We start from the raw sequence: 16,276 nt of genomic DNA, 5'->3' as shown, positions 1-16,276 counted from the left end.
CAATTTGTGTTAGGTGACTTTAGAGAGGGCCCATATTGCTCCTTATTTAATGCTGTCAGGAAGCAGGAGTGATTCTATGAATGAATATATTAATAAATTTTGACTGAAATGAGAGAAGAATAGAGCAAGGCCAAAGCTATAATTGGTGAAGAAGAATCAGTCACTCATATTCAGCATTAGGAGAGGGTGTTTGGTCATTTTTGTAGTTTGCTTAGTGATCTCCCACCCCCAGCATTATTGAGATATAATTGACATAACATTCTGTAAGTTTAAGGTACACAACATGAAGTTTGGTGTATGAACATATTGTGAAATGATTACCACAATAAGGTTACTTAACACATACATCAGTCTCACAGTTACCATTCTTTCTGTGTGTGGCAATAATATTTAAAATCTACTCTCAGCAACTTCCTAGTATAGAGAACAGTATTATTAACTATAGTTACCATGCTGTACATCAGATCTCCAGAACTTATTAATCTTATAAACAAACTTTGCAATCTTTGATCAGTATCACCCATTTCCCCACCTCCAATCCCTGGCAACCACCAGTCTACTCTCTATTTCTATAAATTTGTCTGTTTTAGATTTTACATATAAGTGAGATCATACAGTATTTGTCTTTCTCTGAGTTATTTTACTTAGCATAATGCCCTCAGAGTTCATCCATATTGTTGCAAATGGCAGGAATTCCTTCCTTCTCTTGGCTGAATAATATTATGCTAACATATATATATATATGTATATGTATATATATATATATATATAACATTTTATTTATTCATTTATCTGTTGATGAACACTTAGTTCCTCTGAACTACATGCTCAGATTGTTATCTGAGGAACAATTATTCAGGTCATTGCTGAAGTGACCTGTGTCCCCAGTGAATCCCCCTCAAAAGTGGAAGAGTGTGAATTTTAGGTGAATCTTCAAGCAAGATATTTGAAAACTTCAGCATCTTAAGTCCATTGTGTGTTGCTACAACCTATGACAAACTGTGAACTCTGTCTTTGGTCCCCCTTCACATATATGCCTGGAGACTGCAAATGTGGTAGAGTCACTAGATGCCTCAGTTCAGTTCAGTCGCTCAGTTGTGTCCGACTCTTTGCAACCCCATGGACTGCAGCATGCCAGGCTTCCCTGTCGATCACTAACTCCTGGAGCTTGCTCAAACCCATGTCCATTGAGTCAGTGATGACATCCAACCATCTCATCCTCTGTAATCCACTTCTCCTCCTGCCTTCAGTCTTTCCCAGCATCAGGGTCTTTTCCAATGAGTCAGCTCTTCACATCAGGTGGCCAAAGTATTGGACCTTCAACTTCACTTTCTTTATGGTCCAACTCTCACATCCATACATGACTACTGGAAAAACAATAGCTTTGACTAGATGGACCTGTGTCAGCAAAATGATGTCTTTGCTTTATAATATGCTGTCTAGATTGCTTTTCTTATAAGCAGCAAGTATCTTTTAATTTCATGGCTGCAGTCACCATTTACAGTTATTTTGGAGCCCAGGAAGATAAAGTCTGTCACTGTTTCCATTGTTTCTCCGTCTATTTGCCACGGAGTGATGGGACCAGACGCCATGATCTTAGTTTTTTGAATGTTGAGTTTTAAGCTAGCTTTTTCAGGTTCCTTTTTTACTTTCATCAAGAGGCTCTTTAGTTCCTTTTCACTGTCTGCCATAAAGGTGGTGTCATCTGCATATCTGACGTTACTGATATTTCTCCCAGAAATCTTGATTCCAGCTTGTGCTTCATCCAGCCCGGCATCTTGTATGATGCACTCTGCATGTAAGTTAAATAAACAGAGTGACCATATACAGCCTTGATGTACTCCTTTCCAAAATTGGAAACAGTCCAATGTTCCATGTCCATTTCTTATTGTTGTTTGTTGACCTGCATGCAGATTTCTCAGGAGGCAGGTCAGATAGTCTGGTATTCCCATTTCTTTAAGAATTTTCCACAGTTTGTTGTGAACAACATAGTCAAAGGCTTTAGCGTAGTCAATGAAGCAGAAGTAGATGTTTTTCTGGAATTCTCTTGCTTTTTCGATGATCCAACAGATGTTGGCAATTTGATATCTGGTTCCTCTGCCTTTTCGAAAACCAGCTTGAACATCTGGAAGTTTTTGCTTCATGTACTGTTGAAGCCTAGCTTGGAGAATTTTGAGCATTATTTTGTTAGCGTATGAGATGAGTGCAATTGTGCAGTAGGTTGAACATTCTTTGGCATTGCCAAAGAATTGGATTGGAATGAAAATTGACCTTTTCCAGTCCTGTGGCCACTGCTGAGTTTTCCACATTTGTTGGCATATTGAGTGCAGCACTTTCACAGCATCATCTTTTAGGATCTGAAATAGCTCAGGTGGAATTCCATCACCTCCACTAGCTTTGTCCACAGTGATGATTACTAAGGCCCACTTGACTTCACACTCCAGGATGTCTGGCTCTAGGTGAGCAATAATACCATCATGGTTGTCTGAGTCATTAAGATCTTTTTTTGTATATTCTTCTGTGTATTCTTGCCACCTCCTCTTTATATCTTCTGCTTCTGTTAGGTCCATGCCATTTGTGTCCTTTATTGTGCCCATCTTTACATGAAAAGTTCCCTTGGTATCTCTAAATTTCTTGAAGAGATCTCTAGTCTTTCCCATTCTGTTGTTTTCCTCTTTTTCTTTGCATTGATCTCTGAGGAAGGCTTTCTTATCTCTCCTTGCTATTCTTTGGAACTCTTCATTCAGGTGGATATATACCTATCCTTTTCTCCTTTGCCTTTGGCTTCTCTTCTTTTCTCAGCTATTTGTAAGGGCTCCTCAGACAACCATTTTGCCTTTTTGCACTTCATTTTCTTGGCAATGATTTTGACCTCCTGTACAATGTCAGGAACCTCCGTCCATAGTTCTTCATTCACTCTGTCTGTCAGATCTTATCCCTTGAACCTATTTGTCACTTCCTCTGTATAATTTGATTTAGTCATACCTGAATGGTCTAGTGGTTTTCCCTACTTTCTTCAATTTCAGTCTGAATTTGGCAATAAGGAGTTCATGATCTGAGCCACAGTCAGCTCCTGGTCTTATTTTGGTGACTGTGTAGAGGTTCTCCATGTTTGGCTGCAAATAATATAATCAATCTGATTTCAGAATTAACCATCTGGTGATATCTATGTGCGAAGTCATCTCTTTTGTTGTTGGAAGAGGGTGTTTGCTATGACCAATGAATTCTCGTTTCAAAACTCTGTTAGCCTTTGCCTTTGGTAATCAAACCAGTAGGGTATATCTGGGATTTCTCATGTGAAGTGAACTTTAAGCCAAGATCTGAGGCTAAGGAGGCTTTAGCCAGCAGAAGATGAGAGAGTGGAGACAAGCCAGATATAACCAAAGGAAATATCCTGTAACCTGGTTCATCCCTTTGGAAAATCCAAAGTGGAAATCCCTTACCCTGCACTCTATCATGCCAGGAAAAACTTTGTAAAATTTACAGGATGGTTATAGACAGTATGTACATGGATCCCTTCTGCCCTCCTTGCTTCCAACTCAGGCATATGCTAATCAGCAGCCCCCTAAGAGGAGTCATATTATTACTATGATTTCTATCTGGAAAACCGCAAAGAAGAAAAAAATCGTTAGGCAAAGCAATTTAACCATGAATTTATTTTATATGTTCTTTTTAAACTTTTAAAACATTTTTCATTCCATTTCCCAAATAACCCATTTTTCACTGGATAAAATTCAAAAATTAGATGTCTGGGCCACCTGGTGAACATATCTGGAATGGCAGCTTGTCTGTCACTTAGCAGGAAGCCTTGGAAGGAGGAAGAGAAAAATGTGCCCATCACGTGGAAATTTCTGGAAGATTTTTGTGGCAAATGAAGCATTAAGGGTGAGTCAGAGACCATGTACATTAAATCTAGGGGCAAGAAATTTTCTTCAGCCCCTCCTTTCCAATTATGACAAGAAATGTACATATATATGTGATTGAGAGAAGGGTAATGCAAAAATATATAAATTTAGATATATACATTTAAGTCATATATGTATGCATTATCTTTGCAATGACATTCCCAACCACTTATGTATCATAATGTTATAAAATTTTACATCAGCTATTTTTCTGATTTCAAATTAATATTTTTATTTTGAAAGTTAATGAAGTTCAGGAAGGTGTATTTATTAGAAAAAATATTATTCTATATTTTTTACCTTCTTAGATAGCAAGATGTACACCTTTTGTAATTTAGTTTACATTCCCCAGAAATACTTCTCTGTGTGAAGTACTATATAAACAGGTTTACATGAACATATATATTCTTAAAATTTTCCTCACTATATATGTATATATACACACTGTTCTTCACAGGTTATATAATGTTTATGTATATATGCATATTTAGAATGCATATATAATTGTTTAAGCTTTATAGGTTTATAATGCATAGTTCTTATTTAAATTATTTCAATAGATTTGAATGACACACTTTTTACTAACCAGGTTTATTCATATAAGATAATATTAAACAGTTGCTTACAAAATGTTTTTCCTATAATTCATATGCATTTATATATGAGAATTTTGGAGGGAATAGAGAAAGGTGTTTTTTTTTTTTTAACTTCACCTAAATTTCTCTAATAATTTTGTAACAGAGTTAAAAGCTTTTCTTGTACCACATATCCAGTTTTTAGTTTCCTAGTGTCAATGCCATGCTGATACAACCCTCTCCCCCATATCTTGGTCTTGAAGATGATGTAAGTGAAATATACTCCTTGGATATAGGGCCCCAGGGGTTGAACTGTGTGAGAGATTTGCATGGGGCTCAGGTCGAAGCAGAGGAAATTAGCCTCCAGGAAGGAAAGAAAATGATCATTTACGGAATTATTTTAGATCAGATACACTTTACATGGTATCTCCTATAAGCAAACAAATATTCAAATATTTTCCCCATTATTCATCAATGTAGAATTTGGTTTAAAGTTTTCTTTTGTCCTTAAGTCCTCAAGGCTTTGAGTCTGTAATTCCCAGTGGACTAATAGTTGATGCAATCCTATGTATTATACATTTTTTTCTATTATAGCTGTATTATTCTTAAATTTAAAAATCCATAAATCTAAAGCAATTTCTGTACTATCAAAAGAAAAAAATCCAAAGATTTAAAAGCTAAGAGTCAATATTTCGAACAATGCTACAGATTTTGTGCTTATATTCAATAATTGAAAGGACTTTTACTTATCAGCAGAAAAAGGGACAAAAGATAATCGCAGATAACTCACCTAAAAAGTAAAATGCTGTCTCCAAAAACATCTGGAAAGTGACCAACCACAATAACTGAGGAAATGAAAATCTGGAGTTGTCATGATAAGTGAAAAACTCAATTTACAGAAAACTGTGCACATTAAATTGCTTCAGTCGTGTCCAACTCTGTGTAACCCTATGGACTGTAGCTTGCCAGGCTTCTCTGTCCATGAGATTCTCCAGGAAAGAATACTGGAGTGGGTTGCCATGCCCTCCTCTAGGGGATATTTCCCACCCAGGGATTGAAATCGTGTCTCTTATGTCTCTTGCATTGGCAGGCAGGTTCTTTACCACAAGCACCTCCAGAGAAACCCACAGAAAACTGTATGCATGTGATTGCAAATCTTAGAAGGATGTACAGTATCTAAAATGACATAAATACACAAATATTTTAAGTTAGGTATCAGTTCAGTTCAGTTCAGTCACTTAACCGTGTTCGACTCTTTGCGACCCCATGAATTGCAGCACACCAGGCCTCCCTGTCCATCACCATCTCCCGGAGTTCACTCAAACTCATGTCCATCGAGTTGGTGATGCCATCCAGCCATCTCATCCTCTGTCATCCCCTTCTCCTCCTGCCCCCAATCCCTCCCAGCATCAGAGTCTTTTCCAATGAGTCAACTCTTCGCATGAGGTGGCCAAAGTACTGGAGTTTCAGCTTTAGCATCAGTCCTCAAAGAACACCCAGGGCTGATCTCCTTTAGAATGGACTGGTTGGATCTCCTTGCAGACCAAGGGACTCTCAAGAGTCTTCTCCAACACCACAGTTCAAAAGCATCAATTCTTCAGCACTCAGCTTTCTTCACAGTCCAACTCTCACATCCATACATGACCACTGGAAAAACCATAGCCTTGACTAGACGGACCTGGTATAGACATTACTTAAAGAGTGCTGCCATCTATGGGGTTGCAAAGAGTCAGACATGACTGAGTGACTGAACTGAATTACTTAAAGAGAAACACATCTGGAGTGTTAAGAAGGTAACAGGCAGGAAGGCCAGGGGTCTCCAAATGGAGGAAATACGCTGCAAGTGTCAGACATTTTTCTCTCTCTTAAGTGGCAGGGGAAACAAACTAGTGATATTTTTTTCCTTCTCTATACAAATTTAAAAGAAGTTTTCTCTTAAAACACTATGTTGCCATAATGACACCTGGTTTCACCAGAAGTTAACTATTCTCAAACCTTGAGTTAACCGATGCATTTTTCTTATGGAAATATTTGTCTTAAGCTCTGTTAATGTACTATGCATTTACCCCAGACTCTGCCTTCAAGTTGGTTCTGCCTAATGGCTCAGAACCTACTTGACAAACCAGTATGTTATACTCAGATATTGTTCCCCTAATCTATGTAAATGGAATTATTTGTATGGTAATCTACCCTTCTACAAGATTCAAGTCAATCGTTTTATGGCCCGGGATGAATTATCTGGTGCCAAGTTTATCCCAAAATGCATCTTATGGATGAGGGGCCTGGTGCCATTCTGAGTTTTAAGACATTCCTTTCTTTCATGAACAGACTGCTAGTGACTATATAACATCCAGCTGAAGACTAGCAGGGGGGTACTCTTTCTGCCCCCTTCTGATGCCTATGTCAGAAGCTTTCTCTATCTGCTTTATACTTTGATAAAACTTTATTACACAAAAGCTCTGAGCAATCAAGCCTCGTCTCTGGCCCCGGATTGAATTCTTCTCCCCTGGAGGCCAGGAATCCTGGCGTCTTTTCCTTCAGCAACATCCTTTCATCTTGGGGGCTCATCCGGGATCCTTCAGGACAAGGTAAGGATGCTTGGAATTCTAGTTCTTTGTTCTCCTAGCAAACACGTTTTCTGCTGTACTTTACTAACTCTACAGTGTGCTTGTGTGAATGAGTGAAATGCCCTGAGCAAAGCAAGTGAGGAGCCCCGCTCTGCGATTCCACGGTGATCTCATACAGCTTATGGCAGAAACCTGTTGGGGGTTTATACCGACCTGCCAATGCCAATAGGCACCCAATGTCTCCTTCAGGAACAGACCAGAAATGGGCAAAGCATGTGGACTGAACTCTCCTTTCTCAGTCAAAGTTTTCAGTATCTTTGACCATTTCATAACTCCTTGGGAATTAGAAGTACTAACCTAATCTATTGGATCATAGACTTTCAAGGGACTTGTGATCTATGCTGTTACTGTGTACTGTGGCTTAGGTCCCAAACTTGGATTGGTAGTCAGGAAGCGCCTAGCCTCGCTAGGAATCAGAAGTTTGAAAGCTAGATGGAGCTCTAGCTCCAAGAACATTTCTGAGGTTAATGGTTACTCAGATAGGGACTGCAATGGGTTTTTTTCTTTTGGTAATGCTGGCTCTTAGTGGACCAGAGGAGGCTCTTATACTGGTGTGGTGACACTTGGAAGGAACATCTCAGTATTATGTTCATATTGGTCTTATTGTGGTCAGGAATATACTCAGGGTCGTGCACAGGCACTCAGGTGACGATGTTTTCCCCAGCGGTCTTAGCTTGGGAGGCATTCTGGAAGGTTACTCTGATTGCACCCTGGGTGGCATCAGAGGCAAACAAGGTTAATGGTGAAGAGCTGGACGTCAGTCAGGGATGCCATCATATCTACTCCTGGTGCATCCCCACCCCGTCTCGGTGGTAGAACCAGAAGGGACGAGTACGATGCCTGCATCGATAAGGGACAGACTAAGTCCGACCAGGAAGGAAAAGCTTTTGGTGTAAAGTCTGTCTACACCCCCATCTAGAGCAGGGAGGGATGCCTCTGGTAGAAAGATGGCACTGGTCGCTTTTTTTCTCTCTTACAGATGGAAGCTAACAATTCCAGCCTAACTCCTTTGAACTGTATCCTGAAAAACTAGGATAGACTTGATCCCCATGGCTTAAAGAGGACACACCTGGTCTTCCTATGTGATACTGCATGGCCGCAGTACCCACTGGAGGACGGTGAATGGTGGCCAGTTGGAGGGTCTCTTAAGTATAATACAGTTTCACAGTTAGACCGGTTCTGTAAAAAACAAGGGAAATTGGTAGAAGTAGCATATGTGTTGCCCTTTTTCTCTTTGCAAAATAGGCCAGACTTATGTACTAAGGGTATAGATTTGGGTGTGAAACCTTCAGCTCCCTCTTGTCTTCCTACTTTGCCTCCATACCTGGGGCTCCAAACTGAGCAAACTGAAAGCCAGAGAACACCCCCCTCCCAAGAAGGGTTGCCTTTGTCTCAGTGGAGACTCAAACTGAGGTTCAAACTACCTTGGTCTCAGTGGAAACCCAAACTGAGATTCGAACTGCCCACGTAGAGGTCCAAACAACTCCTGTTTCAGTACGACCTCAGACTACTCTGGTTTCAGTAGAAACTCAGACCATCGAAGTAAGAGATGAGAGGGAGGACAGGAAACAAAGAGATAAAGAAAAGTAGGTTTCTCCAATCCATTCCTGGAATCATACGTGCAGAGCAGCCAGAGAGACTGAGGAAGAGCCACACAAGCTGTTGCCTCTTCATGAAGCACCCACCGGGAGAAATAATCAGTCTATAAGACTTAATAAGGCTTTTTCTTATCAAGAAATACAAAGAATCAAGGAGGATCTGGGAAACTATTTAGAGGACTCAGAACAATATATTAGAGCTTTTAAAGGTGTTACTCTGCTTTATGACCTTACTTGGAAGGATGTGGTGTATATCTTGGGGCAAACGCTGACTCCTGACTCAAAAAGTCGAGTTTTGGGAAAAGCAGTTGCTTATGGAGATGAATGGCTTGGTAATGAATCAGTAGGGAAGAGGGAGGATGAGACAGCTGCCCTCCCCACTGGGAATCAGGCAGTCCCAATTACAGAACCAGACTGGGACTATAACATGGCTAAAGGAAGATGGGCTTGGAGTCATTTTGTCAGATGTATTCTTGAAGGACTCAGCAGGTGCTTTCTAAGCCTTTAAACTATGGCAAATTGGCAAACATAGAACAGGAGGAGAAGGAAGCGCCTGGTAAATTCCTAGATAGACTGAGAGAAGCCCTTCGCAGATTCACTGAGATTGATCCTGAAAGTGAAGAGGGAAAAGTGATCTTAAAGGATAGATTTCTCACTCAGTCGGCTCCAGATATCCGCCGTAAGCTATTAAAACAGGCGTAAGGACCAAATCAGTCTTCATATATTCTATTACAACTGGCTCAGACAGTCTATTATGGTAGGAAATATGAGGAAAAGAAAAAAAGGCAGAGAAAGACAAAGGAACAGGTGGAAGCCTTCACAATGGCCATGAAAACCGTTCTTAAACAGCCTGAGAAAAATGCCCAGAGGGACCCAGGTGAAAAGGGATGGGCTTGCTATTACTGTGGAAAGGAGGGGCACTACAAGCAGGATTGCCCTCAGACATCTAAACTGCCCCAGGCTCCATGTCCGGTCTGCAAAGGACCACACTGGAAGAGAGACTGCCTGCAGTGGTGTAGGTCTCAGGGGTCAGACTCTCAAGACAATCAGGACTGAAGGTGCCTGGGGGTCCCCACACAAGCTCTCGCCCTAATTATACCTGAGGAACCCCGGGTACTAATAACTGTGGGGGCCAATCTGTCGATTTCCTTTTAGATACTGGGGCAACTTACTCTGTGCTTACTGAAGCCCCTGGCCTACTTTCTTCTCGATCCACTTCCGTAATGGAACTGTCTGGATGAGCCAACAGATATTATTTCAGTTATCCTTTATGTTGCAACTGGGATTCTGTGCTGTTTTCACATAAGTTTCTATCGTGCCAGAATCTCCCTCATCCCTTTTGGGGAGGGATATGCTGAACAAGGTCCATGACTCTGTTTTCATGAATATGGAGCCCTCCCTTTCTCTCCCTTTAGTTGAACAAAATGTAAATCCTAGAGTATGGGCTGTTGGAAAAATCTGTGGGTCGAGCACAAAATGCTATTCCTGTAGTTGTCAAGCTCAAAGACCCACACTTATTTCCACATAAGAAGCAGTATCCACTGAAACCTGAGGTTAAGGAAGGGTTAAAATCCATCATCGAAATTTAAAGGAGCAGGGACTATTAGTTCCCTGTAACAGTCCATGCAACACTCCTATTTTGGGTATAAAGAAATCAAATGGTAAATGGAGACTAGTTCAAGATTTACAAATAATAAATGAGGCTGTAGTTCCTTTACACCCTGTGGTGCCTAATCCTTATACTCTATTGTTGGAAATTCCTGAACGAGCCAAATATTTCTCAGTAATTGATTTGAAAGATGCTTTCTATTCAGTGCCTTTGGCAGAAGAAAGTCAATTTCTATTTGCCTTTGAAGACCCTACACAGCTAGCTTTTTAGTTAACCTGGACAGTTTTGCCCCAGGGATTTCATGACAGTCCTCACTTATTTGGACAAAGTTTGTCACAGGATCTACAAAACTTTAATAGCTCTGAAGCGGTGCTGTTACAATATGTAGATGTTATTTTGCTCTGTGCTGAGACAGAGGAAGCTTGTTCACGAGCCTCAGAAGATTTCTTAAACTTTCTGGCAGGCTGCGGTTACAAGGCATCAAGAGAAAATGCTCAGCTTTGTCAACAATCTGTTAGATATCTGGGCCTCATCATATCAGAAGGGACTAGGGCCATAGGCCCTGAGAGAACTAAACCTATACTAAATCATCCCCTACCTATGACTTTAAGACAATTGAGAGGATTTTGGGGAATCACAGGCTACTGTCATATTTGGATTCCAGGTTATGGGGAACTTGCCTGGCCTTTATATAAACTTATAGCTGAAACTCAGCACGCCCAAACTGACAAACTGGTTTGGTTTCCAGATACTCAAAAGGCTTTTAAGTTTCTTCACACTGCTTTCCTGCAAGCTCCTGCTTTGAGCTAGCCCACAGGGTCAGAATTTAATTTGTTTGTCACTGAAAGAAAAGGTATGGCCTTGGGAGTTTTGACACAACCCCGAGGGCCTCACCAGCAACCTATTGCTTATCTTAGCACAGGATTAGATGTAATTTCACGTGGGTGGCCCCACTGCCTACGAGTAATCGGGGCAATGGCTTTATTAGCACCTGAAGCTTTAAAAATAATTAATGGATGAAACCTTACTGTACTGACTTATCATGATGTGAGTGGAATCTTAAATTCTAAGGTTAATATTTGGATGACAGACAGTAGGCTTCTTAAATATCAGTCATTGTTGTTAGAAGGACCAGTAACTAAGCCTAAAGTTTGTGGAAATTTAAATCCTGCCACTTTCCTTCCTGAGAAGGAAAATGAAACACCTGATCACGATTGTTCCCAGTTTCTAACTTTAAACTATGCAGCTCAGGAGGATCTAATGGATACCCCATTAGACAATCCTGACATGGAAATATTTACAGATGGCAGTTCTTTTGTTCGGGATGGAAAGCATAAAGCAGGTTAGGCCGTGGTGGCTGCTGAACAGGTTTTAGAAGCAAAATCTCTCCCCCAGGGAGCCAGTGCTCAGTTAGTGGAGCTTGTGGCTCTGACCCGAGCTCTAGAGTTAAGCAAAGGGGAGCAAGCAATTATCTACAAGGATTCTAAGTATGCTTATTTGACTTTACATGCTCATGCTGCAATATGGAAAGAAAGACAGTTAAAACAACAACAGGAGAACCTATTAAGCATTTCAGAGAGATCAAGAGACTTTTTTTTATGATAACAATAGCAAACTTTTATTAAAGCACACATTTCCCCAAACACCCATTACTGAGTCCATTAAAGAAAGCTAGTCTAAGCCATCATTTTACAGATGAGTTAGCAAAGGCCCAGAGAGGGAAAGTCATTTGCCTGATGTCACACAGCAGGTCAGTGGCTGTATCTTGACTATGAATCCAGTGTTCTATTTACTGTCCAAGAATGCTCTTTTAACTGCTATATATTGTCCTAAAGAAGTAGCTGTTATGCATTGCAAAGGGCACAGCAGGGATGGGAGTAAAGTAGCCAAAGGTAATCAATTGGCTGACTGTGAAGCCAGGAAAGCGGCACTTTATGAAACCCCTTCACTGCAGACACCTTTGATCTGGACAGGTCCTGTGGAACAGGAAAAACCACAATATACTGAGGAAGAATTAGAAAGATATGAGAAAAGAGGAGCAAAGATTACTGATAAAGGATGGTTACAGTCCGAGGATGGACAATTAATAATTCCTGAAAATGCTCAGTGGAAAATTCTTAAGGGTTTACACCAGAGTTTTCATTTGGGTGCAGAGAGTACTTATCAAATGGCTTCTCATTTGTTTGAAGGTAAAAATGTAATGAAAACTTTAAAGAATATTATCAAAAGGTGTGAGGTTTGTCAGAAGAATAACCCAAAGGCTGAGAAGCTAGCAAAATCTGGATTACAACGAAGTGGAAAGTATCTTGGAGAGAATTGGGAAATTGATTTTACTCATATGCCAAAAGCTAATGGATATTCTTGTTTAAAAGTTTGGGTAGATACTTTTACTGGATGGATTGAGGATTTTCTCTGTCATAGTGAACAGGCTAAGGAGGTTATAAAGATTTTAATCCATGAAATTATCCCCAGGTTTGGGCTGCCACGGAGCCTTCAGAGTGACAATGGCTCCACCTTTAAAGCTGCTGTAACTCAGGGAGTGTCTAAAGCTCTAGGAATAGAATATCACTTACACTGTTCCTGGAGACCCCAATCCTCAGGAAAGGTTGAAAAAGCTAATGACATTATCAAAAGACATCTGCACAAATTAACTCAAGAGACGCAGGACAATTGGATTAAAGTCCTACCCATAGCTTTAATGAGGGCTCGAATTGCCCCCTAAAAGGAGGGACTGTTCCCCTTTGAATGTGTTTATGGAAGGCCTTTCTTACGCATAGACATTGTTATAGACCCTGAAGCGTTGGAATTAACTAGTTATGTAACTCAGCTCTCAGCTTTTCAACAGGCATTAACAGAACTCTGGGACTCCTGACCCAGCCTCTGAGTCAAGCAAGCCTCTATTTGAGCCAGAAACCGAGGTCCTCATAAAAACACTGGGATCTGAGGGCCCATCCCTAGAGCCCCTCTGGGAAGGCCCTTACCAGGTTATTCTTTCTTCTCCCACGGCTGTCAAAGTGCCAGGAATTGATTCCTGGGTACATCACACTCGAGTTAAGATGTAGCACTCTAACCAGAACTAAGTGACTTCATTTTATGTCTTTACTTTGTATGCTCTGACTTTGTACTTTTCAGATGGGCCTGATAATCTATGTGAGTCTACTTCTGCTGACTCCAAAAATGCTGAGTCTGCTGTTTGATCCTCAAGACAATGCCTTCCTGTCCTGGGCTCACTCCTACGCTACATTCCACAATCGGTCTAACTGCTGGGTCTGCGGAGTGCTCCCCTCTTCATCAGTGGAAGGCTTCCTGTGGTGGACATCTCCACTTTAAAGAAAAGACTTTCTCCAAGTCTGCGAATACCTTTGACAACAATCATATGTGATGCCTCGTCTTCATCTGATGACATCTAACAACCCTAAAATGGACTGGTGCAACACGTTGTACTTTAACTATGGACATAACGTGACTTTTAATTTTGATTATACACTGTCTCGGTTTAATGACTATTTCGCTACACATAAGGCAAATAGGTCTAGATCTAATGGTTTTTTACCTGATGTTTATCAAATATGGGATGAGGTTATATGGCTAACTCCTGAAAAATCATGTCTAATATCTACTGCCCCTATATGCTGGGAACAAACAGCTATCCCCAAAAGTTAGCCAACAACTTAATTACAATGATTGGAAACAATTGGGATTTTTGCCTCAGGAAATATGCAACGTAATCATTCCTGTGTTTTCCAGCCCCAGTTCAGGTCCTCCCTTTGTCTGGCCAGGCACTAATTGGGACTGGATATCTCAGTCACGCTGGCTTGCTCCAAACGGGACTTACTGGATATGTGGCTCTTACTTATGGACATGGCTTCCCCCTGGTTGGATAGGGAGATGCACCCTGGGTTGAGCCTTTACTCATGGCTTTATATTTTCAGAGCTTCCAGAAAAGCCTGCTAAGGTCTGTATTTCACTGGTATGATTATTTGGCTGCAGTGTTTGTTCCCTCTTTGGGAACTACAGATGCTATGCTATGAATGGATGCTTTGACTAATTTTACTCAACAGGCATTACAAGATTCTCAAAAAGCTATTTCAGCTCTTAATGCTGAACAAGCACAAATTAGAAAGGTGGTTTAACAAAACATTGGCTTTAGATATTCTGACAGCTGCACAAGGAGGAACTTGTGCCATTATTCATACCCAATGCTGTACATATATACCTGATGTGAGCACGAATGTTACTCATTTTACTAAACACATGAACAAGATGATTGGGGCCATGGATACTCCTGAAGCCTCAATTGCCTCACTTTGGGAGACATTAACTAGTTCCCCACGGTGGAAAACTATCTTAATTACAATAATTCTGATTGTTTTGTTTTTGCTGTTTGCTCCCTGCATCTGTAACTGTGTAACTGGATTTGTTTCTAGTCGCATGAAAGCTTTTAAGTTACAAAAGGTTGCTCAAACTTCTGCTACTGCTGCAGCTTCTTCCAACTACTATTTGGGGCCGCTGGATCAGAAATGCTCAGTATGAGGGTTAGGAGAATATGCTGCCTCACCAATTTAGGGACAATGCCCCTTGTCAGCTTGGAAGCAGTTATGGAACGAGAATGATGCCCCTTTTCCCTAGGCAACATAATTCTCCTAAAAGAAAAGAGGGGAATGAGAAGGTTACAGTCAGGAAGGTCAGGGGTCTCCAAACGGAGGAAATAGGCTGCAAGTATCAGACATTTTTATCTCACTTAAGCAGCAGGAGGAAACACACTAGTGATATTTTTTCCTTCTCTATACAAATTTAAAAGGAGGTTTCTCTTAAAATACTGTGTTGTCATAATGACACCTGGTTTCACCAGAAGTTAACTATTCTCAAACCTTGAGTTAACCAATGCATTTTTCTTATGGAAATGTTTGTTTTAAGCTATGTTAATGTACTATGCATTTACCCCAGACTCTGTCTTCAAGTTTTTCCGCCTAATGGCTCAGAACCTACTTGACAAACCAATATGTTATACTCAGATATTGTTCCCCTAATCTATGTAAATGAAACTATTTGTATGGTAATCTACCCTTTTACAAGATTCAAGTCAATCGTTTTATGGCCCGGGATGAATCATCTGGTGCCAAGGTTATCCCAAAATGCATCTTATGGATGAGGGGCCTGGTGCCATTCTGAGTTTTAAGACATTCCTTTCTTTCATTAACAGACTGCTAGAGACCACTCCAGTGTTCTTGCCTGGAGAATCCCAGGGACTGTGGAGCCTGGTGGGCTTCCGTCTATGAGGTCGCACAGAGTTGGACACGACTGACTCGACTTAGCAGCAGCAGCAACAGTGACTATATAACATCCAGCTGAAGACTAGCAGGGGGTTACTCTTTCTGCCCCCTTCTGATGTCTATGTCAGAAGCTTTCTGTATCTCCTTTATACTTTGATAAAACTTTACTACACAAAAGCTCTGAGCAATCAAGCCTCGTCTCTGGCCCCGGATTGAATTCTTCTCCTCCGGGGGCTAAGATTCCCGGCGTCTTTTCATTCAGCAACAACCTTTCAGTGAGAATACCAGTCTTTTTGCATTGACTATATTGGGACCTGCAAGTCATGGTGAGGGGATCATATATATGGAATGTGTAGAATAATTTCATTTTTAAGTATAGATTATTAAATGTTTAATATGTTTTGATAAGGAAAATTTGTTTAAACAATTGAAAATAATAACCAAATGACAAAAATTTCATGTATATGTATCATGTTATCAAAATGTTCACATGATACTGTTTTATTAAAAATAAAAAAAAATTTCAGCTTTTGACTTGACAGTTTATCTGTACTGAGTGTGATTTTCTGTCTTAAGCTTCTTTTACCCCAACTGTTCACACTCTCACATGCAGATTTTACTCCACCCCTCTGTGGCTAGACTTCCTCTTTCAGAAACAATAGAGATCCAGGAAGGGGATGTGGGCAAGG

The sequence above is a fragment of the Bos taurus genome, chromosome X, assembly GCF_002263795.3.
Source record: "Bos taurus isolate L1 Dominette 01449 registration number 42190680 breed Hereford chromosome X, ARS-UCD2.0, whole genome shotgun sequence".
NCBI lineage: Eukaryota > Metazoa > Chordata > Mammalia > Artiodactyla > Bovidae > Bos > Bos taurus.
The sequence above is the reverse complement of the archived record's forward strand: the minus strand, read 5'-3'. Positions refer to the sequence as shown.